The following is a 16591-nucleotide window of genomic DNA, read 5'->3' on the forward strand; positions in this document are numbered from 1 at the left end:
GCATTGTTTTGGAGCAGTTCATGGAAGCCTTGCCCTACGGCACGCAAAGATGGTTGCGACAACACTCCGGACTGACGGTAGCCCAAGCCATCGACATGGCCACTAACTATTCCAGAGCCCAACCCCGGACGTTTGCATGGGACACCGACAAAAACCCTAAAGCGAATCTGGTTTCCAAAGCCGGAAAAGAAGAAACAAGAACCAACCCGTCTAATGAAACCCCGCCCTACCAAAATGGACTTCAACCCCATTAAGGGTCCTCAATGTTTCCATTGTGGTGAATGGGGCCACATAGCCAGACTGTGCCCACGACGGAAGCCCCAAGAAGAACCCATGGAAGTGGGGTATATCCCCAGAGCTGTAATGTATACAGCTGAGATGAGACCAACGTTCTATGTACGTATATCCATAAACGGGAGACATGTCTTGGGGTTGTTAGACTCGGGATGCCGCCAATCAGTAGTGCAACAAAACTTAGTATTACCTTCCCAGATTCTTCCCAACACCCTAGTGCATATTAGGTGCGTACATGGGGACGTGAAGCCCTATCCAGTAGCTAAGATCACTATAATCCCTCAAAACAGAACCCCTGTCACGGTTAAAGTGGGTGTTGTAGCTTCGCTTCCTGAGGACCTTATAATAGGGGTAGACAACCCTGACTTCATATCCCTATTCGGTACCAAGTTCCTTAACAGACCAGAAGACCCTCCAACCAAAATACCGGCCCTGTTAGCAAAAGAACCCTGGGTCCTGGACAGGAGCTTTCGGTTCGCACAAAGCAACGATGCCACCCTGTTTAACGCCTGGTAAGCGGCACATGCAGCTCAGTCCAACAGAGTCGTGTCTTACCCTCGATTTGTCATAAACCAGGATCTTCTCTACAGGGAAGGGAAAGCAGGCGATCCGTCCCAATTGGTTGTCCCTACTGACTTCAGAGAGCAAGTCTTATACTATGCTCATACTCACCTCACTGCAGGACACTCAGGGGCGGAGAAAACCACGCAAAATATCACCAGACATTTCTTCTGGCCTGGTATTTATAAAGAGGCCGAAAACTACTGTAAGACCTGTGGGATATGCCAAAAGAAGAACATGACCAGACCCCAGGCCGTTCCCCTACAATCACTGCCCATCATAGGGAAACCATTCGAACGGGTTGGAATGGACCTTATAGGTCCTCTGCCTCGTACCTCAAGGGGACACACCTATGCACTGGTTGTAGTGGATTACCATACCCGGTTCCCCGAAGCCTTTGCCTTGAGGGCTCCTACCACGAAAAAACGTAGCAGACAAAATGTTGGAGTTGTTCTCCAGGGTGGGATTCCCCAAGGAGATCCTAACGGACCAGGGGACTCCTTTCGTATCTAGAATGATGAAAGAGGTGTGTAAAACGTTAAATTTCCACCAAATAAAAACGTCAGTCTACCACCCACAAACGGACGGTCTCGTTGAGAGATATAACCGAACGATAAAAACGACCCTGAAGAAAATGTTGACTATGGAAAACAAAGATTGGGACACAGAATTACCCCTGGCCCTATATGTACTAAGGGCACAGGTTCAGAGCAGTATAGGATGTTCACCTTTCGAGCTGCTTTATGGCAGACAACCTCGTTCTCTACTAGAGATAACAAAGGATGCCTTGGAGCAAGAAGCGACTGAGGAATGAAAGTCCTTCTCGGACTATACTCAACAACTCAGGTCCAAGCTAGGGAAACTGAGGGACCTGGCCTATTCTCATCTGGTACACAGTCAACAAAAACAGAAAACTCATTATGATAAGGGCAAGAAGTGGCGTAAGCTAGAAAAGGGTAATTGGGTGTTAGTGTTACTACCCTCTTCAACCCAGAAGTTTAGGAGCGAGTGGTTGGGCCCGTATCCTATAGTCGAAACGATAGGTAAGACGACCTACAGAGTTCAAATGTCCCCAACGAGACAGCAAACGTTTCACATTAACATGTTAAAGAAATGGATTGGGCCCCCCACCCTGGTCTACCCATTTTGGCCTACCAGTAAGTGGAAGCCAGTCCACTCTAGAGCAGTTACCTGTCAACCCTGACCTAACCCCAAGGGAGAAAGAGGACTTCTTAAGTGTTCTGTGCCCTTTTTCCTCATTGTTCTCCGACACCCCGGGTTGCCTACCCAATAACCCGGGTGGACGAACTAGTGGAGAGGATAGGAGAAGCCAGGTATATAACCACCCTAGACCTGACGAAGGGTTACTGGCAGGTCCCTCTGAGAGAGGAGGATAGGCGAAAGACAGCATTCGCCACTGAGGACGGGCTGTATGAATTTAACGTTCTCCCATTTGGGTTACACGGGGCCCCGGCCACATTTCAAAGACTTATGAACAATGTCCTACACGATCATACCGACTATAGTTCAGTATACTTGGATGCAATTGTCATATTTAGTAAAACATGGGAACAACACCTAGAGCACATAAAGCGAATCATGGGGGCACTACAGGAAGCAGGCCTACACATAAATGCAAAGAAATCAAGAGCAGCATATCCCAGGGTTAAGCATCTCGGGTTTTTGCTAGGTGACGGGGTAATAGCCCCCCAGGAGGAAAAAGTGAGGACAATAGTACAAACACCATTTCCGGTAACAAAAAGGGACTTAAGAGCGTTCCTAGGGCTCATCGGCTATTACAGGCGACTTATCGAGAACTTTGCAGCGATAGCCAGTCCTCTGACCAACCTACTAAGAAAGACAGTAAAACCCGCACAACTGCTCCAACCCTCAAACGAGGCCAAAGAGGCCTTTGAATACCTCAAAAATGCTATAACAACCAGTCCGGTCCTGATACCTCCTGATTTCAATAGACCCTTCACGCTGGCCACAGATGCCTCAAACTCGGGTCTAGGAGCTGTCTTGTCACAAGAAGGGGAAGATGGTAACGAACATCCCATTGTGTTTCTTAGCCGGAAGTTGCATCCTCAGGAAAGGAACTACCCTACCATTGAGAAGGAATGCTTGGCCATACGGTGGGCCATTGACAAACTAAAGTATTACCTAGAGGGACGTTCCTTTGTCTTGTTTACTGACCACGCCCCTTTGCAATGGATGCAGAAGAATAAGTCCCTAAACCCAAGAGTTTTGCGGTGGTTTCTATTCCTCCAGCCCTATTCATTCACAGTGAAACATTGCAAAGGACAGGACAACTGTAATGCAGACTTCCTGTCCAGGGCACCTTCCCTCCCCGAACGGGAGAGACCAGGAGGGTAGGAGTGTAACAAGGTACATCGTCACGAGAGAGTGGAAACCCAAGACGAATGGTGGCTCACCGATTCCTTCCCTCCTTCCCCTCAGGACTACCAGGAACCGTGGCAGCCGCTACCGCAAAGGGAGAGAAATCAAAGCGGTGCCTTTAAGTGGGCGTGTTCCACTAATGAAGAACCACCCCAGGGTGACGCGACTCTCGCGGCAGCGAGTAAAAACCCGGAAGAAGACCAGTCGGCGTGGAACTACCCCGGAGAAGACGGAGCGAGGAGTGTAGGAGAAGAAGACGAAAACGAAGGACGGCGTTAACGAGGAGGAGAAGAAGACGAGCCAGTAGGCCAACGGATTCATGCTTCGCCGTGCCACACTCCTGAGGGAGGAGTGTGGCTATCCCAGGTACGGCAGAAGCTTTCGAGGTGGGCGGGAAGGAGGAGCTCAGTTCCGCCATAGAACCGGAGACACTATAGTCTCAGTGCCGCTGGTTGTTCAAAAGTGTATATAGTACCCCTCTCCCCTTGTCTACCTCCTTTCCTTTCGCTCTCGACCCTTCACGAAATCTCCACTATTGCCTGCAGTATACAGCACCAGTAAGCGGTGTCCCTCACTTCCCCGGTTCCCCTCGGGATGTACATAGTATGAGGACGTGAAAGTAACGGTCCTTCTATTTCTGTTTTGTTTCATACGGCCACGTCGAGAGAGGGCCCCCAGAAGCTGCCAGGAGGGCGACTGCGATAAGAGAAGGGACACCACAAAGACTGCCTCACCACGGATACCTCTGAGTTTGCCCGTGAAAGACTGACATTTCGCCACAAAAAGCTATATGTAAAAATAAAACCTGCCTTACCAAGACGAAGTATCCAGCCTCTCACTACCTCCCCCGTTACATTGATATAGCATGCAGAGTAGCTTAGTGAACTAATCTTTTAACAACAAAGCCATCTCTTAGCTTGTATGGGGTTGTAGAGCCACATGAAAGTGCACCAAGGGTGATCTCAACTTTATGATATAGAGAATACTCTGGATAATTTAGTGATATGTGAATTTTTGGTTTTATGTACGGCACTTACAAAGTCAGCGGTACTGTGGTATTACAGATCATACATTGACCTGCATTTTGCAACAGCATAAGACATGAAGTGTAAATTATTGACAAATATTTTCAGGGTTTAACAATATCGGCTTCAATGACCACTGGAAGATTGACTGTTGTCCCTTCATAGATAGCAATTAACAGTCCTTAGTTGTGTCTAACATAGAGTGATGCTATCTGCCCCTTCATAGACTGAAGAGACCACAAAAAGAGCCTCTTTGCTCTTGAGCCTTAACAGGAAGCACCTGGGCTAAGACACGCTGGAAAATATAGATAGCTAGTCCCTGGGGGCACAAATATTCATAATGAGATGGGTGGGAAGACTCTAAGTTTGGATGTCAAACCTCATTCTGTCACTGGACGAACCTAACCTGATGCCCAATGGTAGCGCTTCTGTTTTTGGGACAAATAATTCGACTTTCTGTGGTGGTGCTGTCTCCTACAGCTTGAATAATGTGCAGGTATTGAGGGAAATGATTGTGCTCATAATGCAAGGCTGTTTCAAGTGAAGAGCAAAGTGCGCTGTGGGAGGCTAGACTCTTAATGCCTTTTCAGCTATTTTTGGGCTAGGGTAGGAGGTGAAAAATGGCGAGTTCAGTGGATGTCCCTAGCACAAGATGGCAGCCTGCACTGTGTCTCTGTATCCACGTAGCCTAATACCCAACTGCGGGACAAAATAGTGAGCCATGCTGTGTCTCTTGAGGTATCTAGCCCGATCCCCGATGACAGGCTTTTGCATGTATGGAACGGGGCAGACAAACATAATCTTACCCCAGGCCTGTTTCAAGTGAATGGTGAGATTCATTATGGGATGCTTGCCTCTTAAGGGTTTTTTATCTGCCTGAGGATATGGCCATGTAGGTAGGGAAAACTGCAAGGTAGAGAGATATCAACAAGCTATGATGGCGGAGTGTGCTCTTTCCCTGGGTGTGCCTTGGTTGTCACCATTGGTAGGGCCTCAGTAATTGTTAGTGGGGCTAGGAGTTAGGCTGTCTTTCATGTGCCTGTTCCCTTGATGATATTGGTGTGCAGGGAGATGAAGAACAAATTGTGCTTCCATCCCAAGATGGCCAGAGGTAATGGAAAGATGCCATTTCACAGCATCCATCGGTCCCCAAGCCAAGCCCCCAATTCATGTAATAATTTGGTCAGGCTCCTCATGAATGATACTTAACACAATTATTATGAAAATGTTGCAAGTAGGCTTAAACAAAGTGAGTCACTCTCCTGTCTAGATTAATCAGTAGGAGAAACGGATAAACTTTGAGGTCAAGAACAGCTTTATTGTGAGTGTGTGTGTATTTTTTTTGCAATCAGGTATGGACACTTACCACATTATGTGCCCAATGTATCAAAGGAGTTTTCCAAATCTTTATTTATGGAGAAATACGTTGATACATAAGGGCTTAGTTCAAGATTTATGATATTATGTATATACTTTGGGGAATTGTCATAAGATTGTCAAGTAAGAAAAAATCATAAAAGAAAACATTGCAGTGATTCCTGCACACTACACCACCCTCTTCCCAGCAGCCTGAGAATACTTATTGCAGGCACTTAGGGTGCATCTTCCTGCTGTTCGCCATGGGTCCAGGTAACCGGGTGACCCTCTTGCCCATTTGCCCTCCATCTTCTCTTAGTCTGTGGTATCTCTGCTCCATCGTCTCTTTGTCCCATTTTCAAGGCCTCAATATCACTAGTTCCCTGTGTCCCATTTCCCCCACACTTTTAAAACTTTTGAGACATGCCATTCTCTTATAGACTGCTTTTTCCATGCCCTAACCACGTCCATTTTCCCTGCCCTGTCTTGCTGCCTACTTTGCATTATTTCTCTCTTTGCTAGTACAAATCCTAGGTTGACCAATAATTGTTTGCATGCTGTTGCGTCAGAGTCCCTCCATATCCTCAGTAGTACTATGGGAGCTGGGGCCTCTTCTAGTGTTTGTATGACTCACTCCTAATGTGTTTGGAGTTTAGGGCATTCCCATAGTGTGTGGAGGAAAGTGTCATTCGGTCCACAATTCCACATGCATTTGTCATCCCTGACCCTTCCAATTCTGTGTAGGAGAACTTGGATGTAGTAAATTCCATGTAGGACTTTCAATTGGAATAAGTGGAAGCTCACCTTTATGGCCACTTCTCTTGGGAATTGTAGTGCATCCCTCTACTCATCATCTTCCATCTCCTCGATGTCTCTCTGCCAATGAGCCCTCAGCTCTTCAAGTTCTCACGGTGGGTTCCTCATCAATGTGCCATATGCAAGTGAGATGGCATTCATAGTCATGTGTCCATGCAGCACCCTGCTCTCTAGTGCGGAGTCTTCTTTGGTCTCCTCTTCCGTGGGATCCTTTCTTGTAATGCATGGCATAATTGTAAGCATTTAAATATTTGCATCGTCGCCATATCATATTCGGCCCACAGGTGTTCAAAGGGTACTATACCGTTTGCGTCCCAGACATCATTAAGGGAGGCGGGGCCAATATTGTCCTTTTTTTAAAAACCTGGTTGCCCAGACACAGTACCATGTCTCTCGCCTAGTCACAGGGAAGTTATCAGTGTAAGTCTCTTCTCCCAACCCATTTCCCTATTCAGTTCATACAAGATGGATATGACCGTTGCAGTTGCTGGCAGGATGTCTGTCTCCACCCTCCAGCTATACAGTACATATAGGTAGCCTTTCTTTCTCATCCTAGCCTGATCCATTCTCAATGCAGGGTCATCTAGTGATGGGTTTGCTCATTCATTTAAGATGCTAACCTAAGGTGGTTCATTATTTTTGCAAATGTTTGGTAGCCCCAGGTCCCCATCGTTGACAAATCTTTGTAGGGTGGATAACGTTATCCATGGTGGGCGATCCAACCAAAGCAAGGATAGTGATAATCTATTTATGGTATGCAAAACCTCATCTGAGAGGGTGTATAAACTATTTGACAGTATGCAGTTAAATCAGGCTAGTGCAACCATTTTAAGTAGTGCCGGCCTTCCCAGAATAGAGGGTGGCAGTGTCCTCCAGTGTTTTACATCCTCCAGTCTATGGAGTAGCAGGCCAGATTGTGTCCATAGTGCACCCACCTGTTTTTGGATATCTACATTGTCAGCTTTTAAAAGTGCCTGCTGGTAATCTGGAGTGGCAAGGGTAGATTTTCTATTGCCCAGGTACCCGGGATATCAGTGATTTCTCCCGGTTTATACCTAGTCCTCAATATATTCCATAGACTGTGACTATCTCTTTAAGTCTTCCCAGGTATGCCTCTGGTTTCATCAGATATAGCAAGATATCATCTAAATATAGAGATATGCGTTCCTCTCATGAATCCCCCAATTGCCAGTTCCCATATCTGGGCATCAACCCATATCCATTCAGCCATGGTCGATCTATCATATATTTTAAATTGCATTTTTAGTCTATTGTAGCTTTTTCTAAAAACCTTTAAAGATCTTTTTGGGGGGGAGGAAATATACAAATACTGATTTTCAGTAGTGTCTTTCAATTTATGGCATATATATTTTGTGCTGTAATGCTTCCCTTTGACCTGCTTGGATCTCCGAGATGTGTCTATTTTCGTCTTGTTTTGTGTTTTTTAGACCGTTAGCAATGCATAAGAGTAAGGCAATGTGTTTTTCATGATGCAACAGCATTACTCATCTGGTACAGCTCAAAATGAAATTATTCCAATATTTCTTGGAAACAGTGTGCATACTCTCTGTGCAACATCCAAAGTGGTCCAGCAAATGAATAGAAATGGAGCGTGGTGAACAACCAAGCAAGCTCATCGCCAATAGGATGATTTTCTTCACCAAGAGCAGGTCAAAAGAGCGGTAAATGAGAATTTCACTTTTTCAAAAAATAATAAATGTTAAAAAGGGTTTCTTTTAACTTATTTATAGTATTTATAGTATTTAATTATAAATTGCTGGTGGGTACTAACAACAAATTGTGCTTGGGAGTCAGCTATTATGCACTGCTAATTACCCACATACTACATCACTTATGACATTTTCTATGACATCTTTGGCAATATCACTGCAACATTTGCACTGAAATAATTGATGAGAAAACTGTGCATGGAAGGGGTGCGAGTTCTATTCCATTAGGGTACGATTTATGGTTGCTTGAGATAACTATAACTGGTGAATTTGTGGGGGGGTTTTGGTTTAAAATGTTACGTTGTCACTGAACATTTCACCCAACTATAACAAAACTTTAACCTTTGTTTTTTCAGTGGATAGATAGATAGATAGATAGATAGATAGATAGATAGATAGATAGATAGATAGATAGATAGAGAGATAGATAGATAGATAGATAGATAGATAGATAGATAGATAGATAGATAGATAGATAGATAGATAGATAGATAGATAGATAGATCGATCGATAGATAGATAGATAGATAGATAGATAGATAGATAGATAGATAGATAGATGATAGATAGATAGATTAAGCTTTCATAAAACATATTTAGTTCTTTGCTTAACTAACATGAACATTTTGTTGCTTCCTGCCATAGCACAAGGCTATGAGATTTAATATAACTGCCAGAAGTATAGTGTCACTCCAAAAGCAGTTTGATAGGGTTAAAGTCACTTTAGTTAAACAATGGCTGATAGTACTTATGTATACTAGGTTTTCTTCACAAGTGTTCCATAATAATCAAGATATGTATTGAAAGTTGCACTATTATTATTATTATTATTAACTTTATTTCGGCCGTTTTGGCCATAAAAGTCATGTACATACATAAAAAAAATCATCATAAATATAACAATATTTTCTTATAAAAGGGAAAAAAATGTTATACGGACATGGAATAGTTTGCACAGTTCATTCATTTTTACAAGGACAATCATACGTTATATTTCATTTCAAGGATGTAAAAGCAAATTAGTTAAAAGGTATCACAAATTCATTAGTTGGATAGACATACACGCTTTCCCAACTCAGAGACAATATCCTTGTTTCTTTCGGATTATAAAAACAGAGTGTAGAAATTTACTTATGCTGAATACAATGAACTGGGTTGTATTACTTTTCATGATCCTGAAAGCTATCGAACAGGACCTAGTCCCTAGGAGGTTACACATCGGTTTCAACCATTTCTTTCTCGGTTTTGCGTATGCGCTACAAACAAAGAGCATGTGGACCTCATTCTCGAGACAGTCAGTTTGGCACATAGGACAGCCATTGGTTTTAACAGGCAAAGCCCCCAGTTTTTTTTGTGCCCATCTTTCTGTATTGTAATTCAACATAAGTGTCCCATATCTAAACTTTAGAAAAAGAGTTTTTGCAATAGGTGGCTCTATCTCGTCCAGGAATGGTTCGAAGTAAAGTTCATCTTTAAATAATAAAAAAACCTGGACTGCAGAACCAACACTAATTCCATCCACTAGCTTCCTACTTATATGATTCCAGAATGCTCGCTTAACTACCATTTTGGAAAAGGTATTGAAAGTTGCACTATTGATTCATCATCATATACCAGCATTGACATATTTGTGTATCCTATAGACAACAAGCACAATTCATTAGAGTAGCAAAAGTGTATATGTACATTTTTATGAAGAAGCCACACCATAAAAGGACATTTAAAGCACGTGCATCTTACTCAAGAAGACACTTCCTAACAACGCAAGTTATTGCAGCTTTGTGGTAGTCTTGTTTTGAAGAGCTCCAGATATGTTAGAGGCTTCAAGTGATTCCTTCTGACTCGAGAAGGACATCTAGCAATGACTTGAGGTACTTTAGCTATGTGAATAGCCAGAACTGTTGACTTTGCCACTGCTTGTTTTACCTTGAGTCCAAACCATGATCAAATCTTGTTTGAGCTCTTATCTAATCTTAAGCCAACCAACTCTTCATTTGATTCTGTACATTGTCGGTCCAGACATGCCTCTTTGTTATACACTCTGGAAGAGCGTCCCATTTTGTAGGTGATGACCCTGGAATTTTTGCCTTTGTATGGACCCTATTTCCTTTAGTATTACGACTCTGTGCACTGCCATTCGATCCCACAGTGCATGTGCTCTGTCTCTAAAATTGTACTGTAAAATTGGATTGACCCAAATTAGGTATTTAAAGTTTAAGGAGGCCTTTTTACCTTGGCACATAAATTGCATCAGTGGCGTGGACTGTCATATATTGGCTGAAATTTTTGTTCACACCACTGACAAAGATGCCAAACATGTATGGTTCAAGAAAGCACCATCGTGCTGTTGCTGGGCTTAAGGTTAGGAGAACTGCAGGGACACATTGCAAGGAAAAATGTTGTTTCCATGTAGAAAAATGTAGTTTTCTTAATTAGACAAGTCACCTCTAAATTTAAACTTGTAAACCCCCGGAACAGGATATTTAATATATTAAAGTAGGGCATACTAGATATTTGGGAAAGTAAGCCGCCACAGTAACCAGGCAAACAAGCATTTGCAATGCAATAGGTCGCATTATAAAAGTTTGAGCTGTTGGCATTGCTAATAATAATGCAACACTAGAAGCTCAAAGATTCATTAATGTGAGACCTATTGCATTGCAATTGTTTTTTTGTTGTTTTATTTTATATAGCACGAACTTGAGTGAAAGGTGTGTATTTATGTTGCATTGAGTACAGTGTAATTATGTGTTGTGTTATTATGTGGCACAGATTGGTATTGTGTGGAGTGTATTTGTGTTGCATTAAGTAGAGAGTAATTATGTGGTGTGCAATTATGTAGTCCTGGCTTGTTGTAGGTGTAATGTTACTTGTTGTATCATATATGTGGATTCTATGACAGAAGCAGCAAAATATCAGTAGTGTGGCACACTATGCTAAGCACAGATTTTTAGCCTAAGTGTTTTAAGCAATGTCCTTTATTAGATTGGCCACGCCCCTTTCTTCATCTGACTTAAAGCCCTGTACATAAGTTTCCTGTGCTTTCTTTAACAAGAGTATACTAGAATCAGAGCAGAAAGCAAGCATTGCAGAGAATTCTATGCCTTTGCTGCTACAATTTAAAATGTTCTGTCCCCAGACGTGCAGCTCGTGTGCTCACTTGAAACTGAACTTATAGGTGGTGAATAAAAAACACTGGGTCCAGGTGAACAGCATTGTGGGGGATTGTGGGCCATGCAAATGTTTGAAGTGTCCCTGAAAATGGTAGAATTTCACGGAGTGGCTTCCAGGCGTCCGGAGTGGACCCTGCTGTGAGCACAAACAAAAACGAGAAATACGTACTCTCATCTTCCCAGTGCGTTATTGGCGCTAGTGCATGGAAGGAAATGGACTCCCCACCGGCTGCTGTTTGAATTATAAAGTGGAACAATGATCAGTGTTCAGAGGGCCCCTCTGGGCCCCAGTGCCATGGCGCCTTCTGCGCCGCTGGAAGCTACGCCTTACCATTGTGCCATGTCTTTGCCCTTTGTATCAAGAGCAACAAGCATTTGCCCTCCACCCCAGTCTACATCCACTGCACCGAGTCTGCCCCCAAACCACCAAGGGAGTACACCCTGTGCAACAAGCGAGTGCGTCCCGGCCGCCTCTGTGGTGCCTCAAGCCAGTGCGGCCATCAGAGAACACATCAGCACCCCACACAATGTAACGCATCAATCCAGTCCCCTAAAAAACGGGTCCTTAACATTAACTTCGGGATCTTTACAAAAACAGTGCCCCCCAAATCTGCCCCACCTTCTTCACTGCTGCATTGAAACCAAGTCTGTGCCTAAATCTCACAATCATTGTACAAAAGCGGAAGTGCCCTGTCCTTAGATATTGGAACAAGTTATGCCCTACCAGTACCACCACACTCACCGGTGTGGCACCCCCACAGCCTCCTCCACCACATGAAAGAGAACTGCAGGCTCCATAGCTTTCCTCTACTGTAGGTGGGGGGCACTGCTCACTCAACACAAGAAATCATCTCCACCATCAACTGTGCTTAGCCTTATCTCAAAACGCCAGCTCCCACTCACCTTTCTTCTCACCCCCACACACACACAGCCAGCCTCCACGCGGAGAGCACCGCCTCAGGCCATCACTAACTCTGGCATGCAGCTGTCTAGACCAGAGGGCACAAGTTTGTACTTAAGGTGCCCTGCTGTCTGCCCAAAGTCCCCTATATATATAGTGGTACTAGCAGCAACACCAAAGCATGCGGGTGCGTGTGGGTGGGAGTGTATGTGTTTGTACGCATGCATGTGTGCGATTGACTGTGTATGTCTGCGCGCGTGCACAGGCGTGGACGTGCGAAACTGCATGTGGGCAATCACACAGGTGGGTGTTTGTGGTGGTGCACTCTTAACAAAGCAACTTTCCCAGTTACAGAGTAGTTGCCTGCCTTGAAATTAATCTGTGCCCGCAGTCCGTCTGCGTGCACAGAGTGCGCTGGACTTAGTGGGTTAGCACATATACACACACACCATATTGGATCTTTGGGCACTTCTTAAGCTGGTGTGAAGTGTTTGAGGTAAGTGTACATTATATCTGTGCACAGATTCAGCTTGTTTGTGATAGGTTATTAGAAACGCTATTTAATATCCTGAATGTGTGAGCAAACTGCATCAAATCAGAACACACTGCCTCTGTGCACACATTCACTGGGTCTGAGGTAATGAGGCCGCTGTGTTACAATGCGTCAGTGGACATGCCTTTAGCTGGTCTCTGACCAGGTCAGCACAAACTGTAGCCTGAAAGCATGCTTTCCGCTCGTCTGTACGAGGTCAAAGCACACTATATGCTGTATTTGCACACAATACGCCTATGGGTGCTATACTGTAAAAAAGATGGCACTGTACGGTGGTCTGTGCTGTACTCCTACAGATGTTGCCTTGACTGAATGCTTAATTCATTCATTCAAGAAATCTTTATTTCGGCAATGTACCATAAAAGTATACAAAAGCACATAAAAGCAGTAGCAGTAGGTGACAATTTCAATTGATTATAGCAAAAATAGTTACCAAAGCATTTTCCAGATGGACACAATTAAGCAAAATTCATACAGATAAAAGAGCCGCTTTAAAAAAGAGAACAATAAATAATTTGATAAAAACAGTAAAAATGTATGAAGAGACAGTGTTAATCCTAATAGCTGCCAATCCATACTCAGGCTCTACCAATTAAAAATCTGCGCTTGTGCCACATTGCTCCCAGAAATTGCGAGACAGCAAAAACAATGGGTCTAGTTGTGTCTGATTTTAGCACTCTGAAGGCATGCATACATTGCAGAAAATCCACATTTTTAGACAAAGGTGGGAGCCAGTACTTACTAGGCTTGTGATATGCTGGTCAAAAAAAGAGAACGTGCAGATCAGTTTCAGTGTCACTATTACAACCAGGACAATTTTTCGGAGCAGGAGCAGACCACCGACTAGTAAAGGCTTGCAAAGGTAGAGCACCATGTCTCCACTGTACATACAGTTTTTTTGCTAATAAAGGATATATGTCATCCAAAAAGCGCTCAAAATGATAAAAATCTTTGACCAGTACAAAAGAAGCAGTTAAAGGGCCAACTTGGAGATTGCAAAATGCAGCATTAAGTTTATCAGCACAAAATATTTTCGTGAGTTGGGTACGTGAGATCGTTTTACAACCCCTCTCAGGGTCAGACCATAGAACAGGTACTCCTAACCTTGTACATTCATTCTTTATGAATATGAGCCAGGGAATTTTCCCTGCACTCGAACAGGTCAGTATTTTTTGGAGTTCCTGCCTACAGTTTGACAACTCCGGTGTTACCCAGAGCCTGCGCCAGAACCTAAGAGGCTTTAGCGCTAGCTCTTCATCAATTGGTCTGACCCCCAGATCGAGCCTTAGAGGAAGAAGTGGAGTACTAGATGGTAATGCTAGCAACTGTCTTAAAAATGTATTTTCTGTCTTGGTAATTTCGGTCCTGCAAGAATGTCCCCATAGTTCGCTGCCATACATAATCGCACCCCTGGCTTGTGATTTGTAAACCTCCAACGGTGGTCCAACAGGTTTAATAGTGGACTTATTGGATAGCTTGAGAATTCTGCCTGAGAGTTGGGTCAATTTTAATTGTGACTTAATTTGCTGGGGGCCCCATGTCAGGTTCTCATTAATAGTGACCCCTAGATAGTCAAAAGTAGATACCCTTTCAAGCCTTGTTGTTCCTAGACTTGTGTTTGGCCGAGTGGTTGCGGGGGGATTGAAGATCATAAATTTGGTTTTAAGAGAATTGATCTCCAGTCCCCGACCGCTACAGAGTTCTTCAAAGCCATCCAATATGCGCTGTATGCCCATTGGGGATTTAGACAGCAAGAGGGTGTCATCGGCGAACATAATTGCAGGGACCCTACTACCAGCCAGCTTCGGAGCATCGTTGTTCTGTACTCCATTGAGGTGTGCGATTACCCCGTTGACATAGAGGCAAAACAGGGTAGGTGCAAGCACGCAGCCCTGCCAACGAGAAATCGAGATGTCAATGCAACATTTTTCCCACATCTAACTTGGGCGAAGTTCGCCTCATGTAGCCTCATCAGGGCGGACAGAAGATGTACCGGGATATCCAGTTCAAGGAGCACGGTCCAGAGTTTCCCCCGGGGAACTAAATCAAAAGCAGAGCGGAGGTCGACGAATACCATATAGAGGCTGCCACCCTCTATTCTCACCGTTTTCCAAAACAAGAGTAATAGACGAAAGATTTGGTCTACCGTGGAGGTATTCTTCCTAAACCCTGCTTGATATGGGCTAAGAATTGTATGCTCCTCTATCCAGTCCTGTAGTCGGTCCAAAATGAGTCTCGCGAAGATCTTCTGGGGGACATCAATAAGGCTGATGGGTCTGTAGTTGGATGGGAGCAGAGGCGAGCCCTTTTTGAAAATGGGGACTATCTCTGCACCCGGCCAAGTACAGGGCACCGCCATGCCTCTCAGGACCGCATTAAAGAGGATCTGGAAGTATGGACCCCAGATTTTCGGCTCCTGCTTAAAGAGGTCACCTGGGAATTTGTCCAGGCCTGGGGCTTTGCCTGTGGCGAGTTTGGAGATAGCATTACAAACTTCCGCCACCGTGAACTCGATCACCTCTGAATGTGGAGTGGAAACTAGCTGAGTAAGTGTATTTTCGAGGTCATCTGGGAGGCCCTCAATGGAATACAGAGCCCGGTAGTGGCCTTCCCAGACTTCCGCTGCTATGTTAGGTGCAATGGCTGCTTTCGGCTCGCCGCAGCCACTGTTAATTATGGACCAGAATTCCCGAGAATCTTTGGTTGCTAGCGCAAGAGATAGACTGGACCACTTGTCGTGGTCCCACTCTTCCTTCGCACATTTGGTCAGCCATTTATAGTGTGCTCTCCTAACTTTAATTACAGTTTTGGTATTATTTTTTATGGCCTGTACTAGCTCTGATTTGGCCTTCCTACAGGCTGCATTATACCAGGAATATTGTTGGACCGTTTTTGCCTTCTTGGACACCCGAGGGTTAAGTACCTCTGCCAGGTTGGATACTAGATCCACATGGAGAGCCTCCAACTTGGTTAAATAATCAGGGGACAGTGGTTGAGTAGTTAGCACAGCGACCTCTAGGAACAAGGGAACTATCCGACTATATAATTTTCCTAGTTTTTCCGGGTGTTCCATTAGTTTGTGGCATCTTACTCTACGTCTGTCATTAGACAGGGTAAGCCTAGAGTCGGTTTCCCCAGAAGCTGAGGTGCTGCTCCTGCTGATATTGAGCGGGCCCAGTTCTAAAATTAGGGTATTATGATCACTCTCAGCTCTTCTGACGACAATAAAGTCTATAACCTTTGGCCATAACCGCGTTTCGGCCAAGATATAATCAAGACGGGACATATGTCCAGGTTTATTAAAAGTACATTTAGCTGGGGTGTCCGAGGGGGTGCGGCCATTACATGCTCGTAAGGAATGGTTTAAGGTTAAGGCCATGATCTGGATGGCTAGCGGAGACCATGCCCTGGGGGATGGGGCCTGGGTTGGGGGTATGGACCAGTAGTCATCCTCTGCCAATAGGATATCTTCCTTCATACCCTCTAGAGGCTCAAAATGACAATTCAGATCGCCCCCCACCAGACGGTGAGTGTCGCTCGGAATTGTTAAAATAAAGTGGGACAAATCCTCAATAGTGCTGGACTCACTAGCTATACTTACAGGGCGAGAGTAGACGTTAATTAGGGCAAGCTTAAAAGCATTGGGCCATGCAAGGACTACACATTGAACATCTTTGGAATGGGTATTTAATGACTGAACCGTACAACCCAGATGGGAATCGACCCAGATAGTAAGGCCTCCTGACGGGCGGCCTCTCCCTCCCCATACAGCCGGCATGTAA

This window comes from Lissotriton helveticus, chromosome 10 (assembly GCF_964261635.1).
Source record: "Lissotriton helveticus chromosome 10, aLisHel1.1, whole genome shotgun sequence".
Taxonomy (NCBI): domain Eukaryota; kingdom Metazoa; phylum Chordata; class Amphibia; order Caudata; family Salamandridae; genus Lissotriton; species Lissotriton helveticus.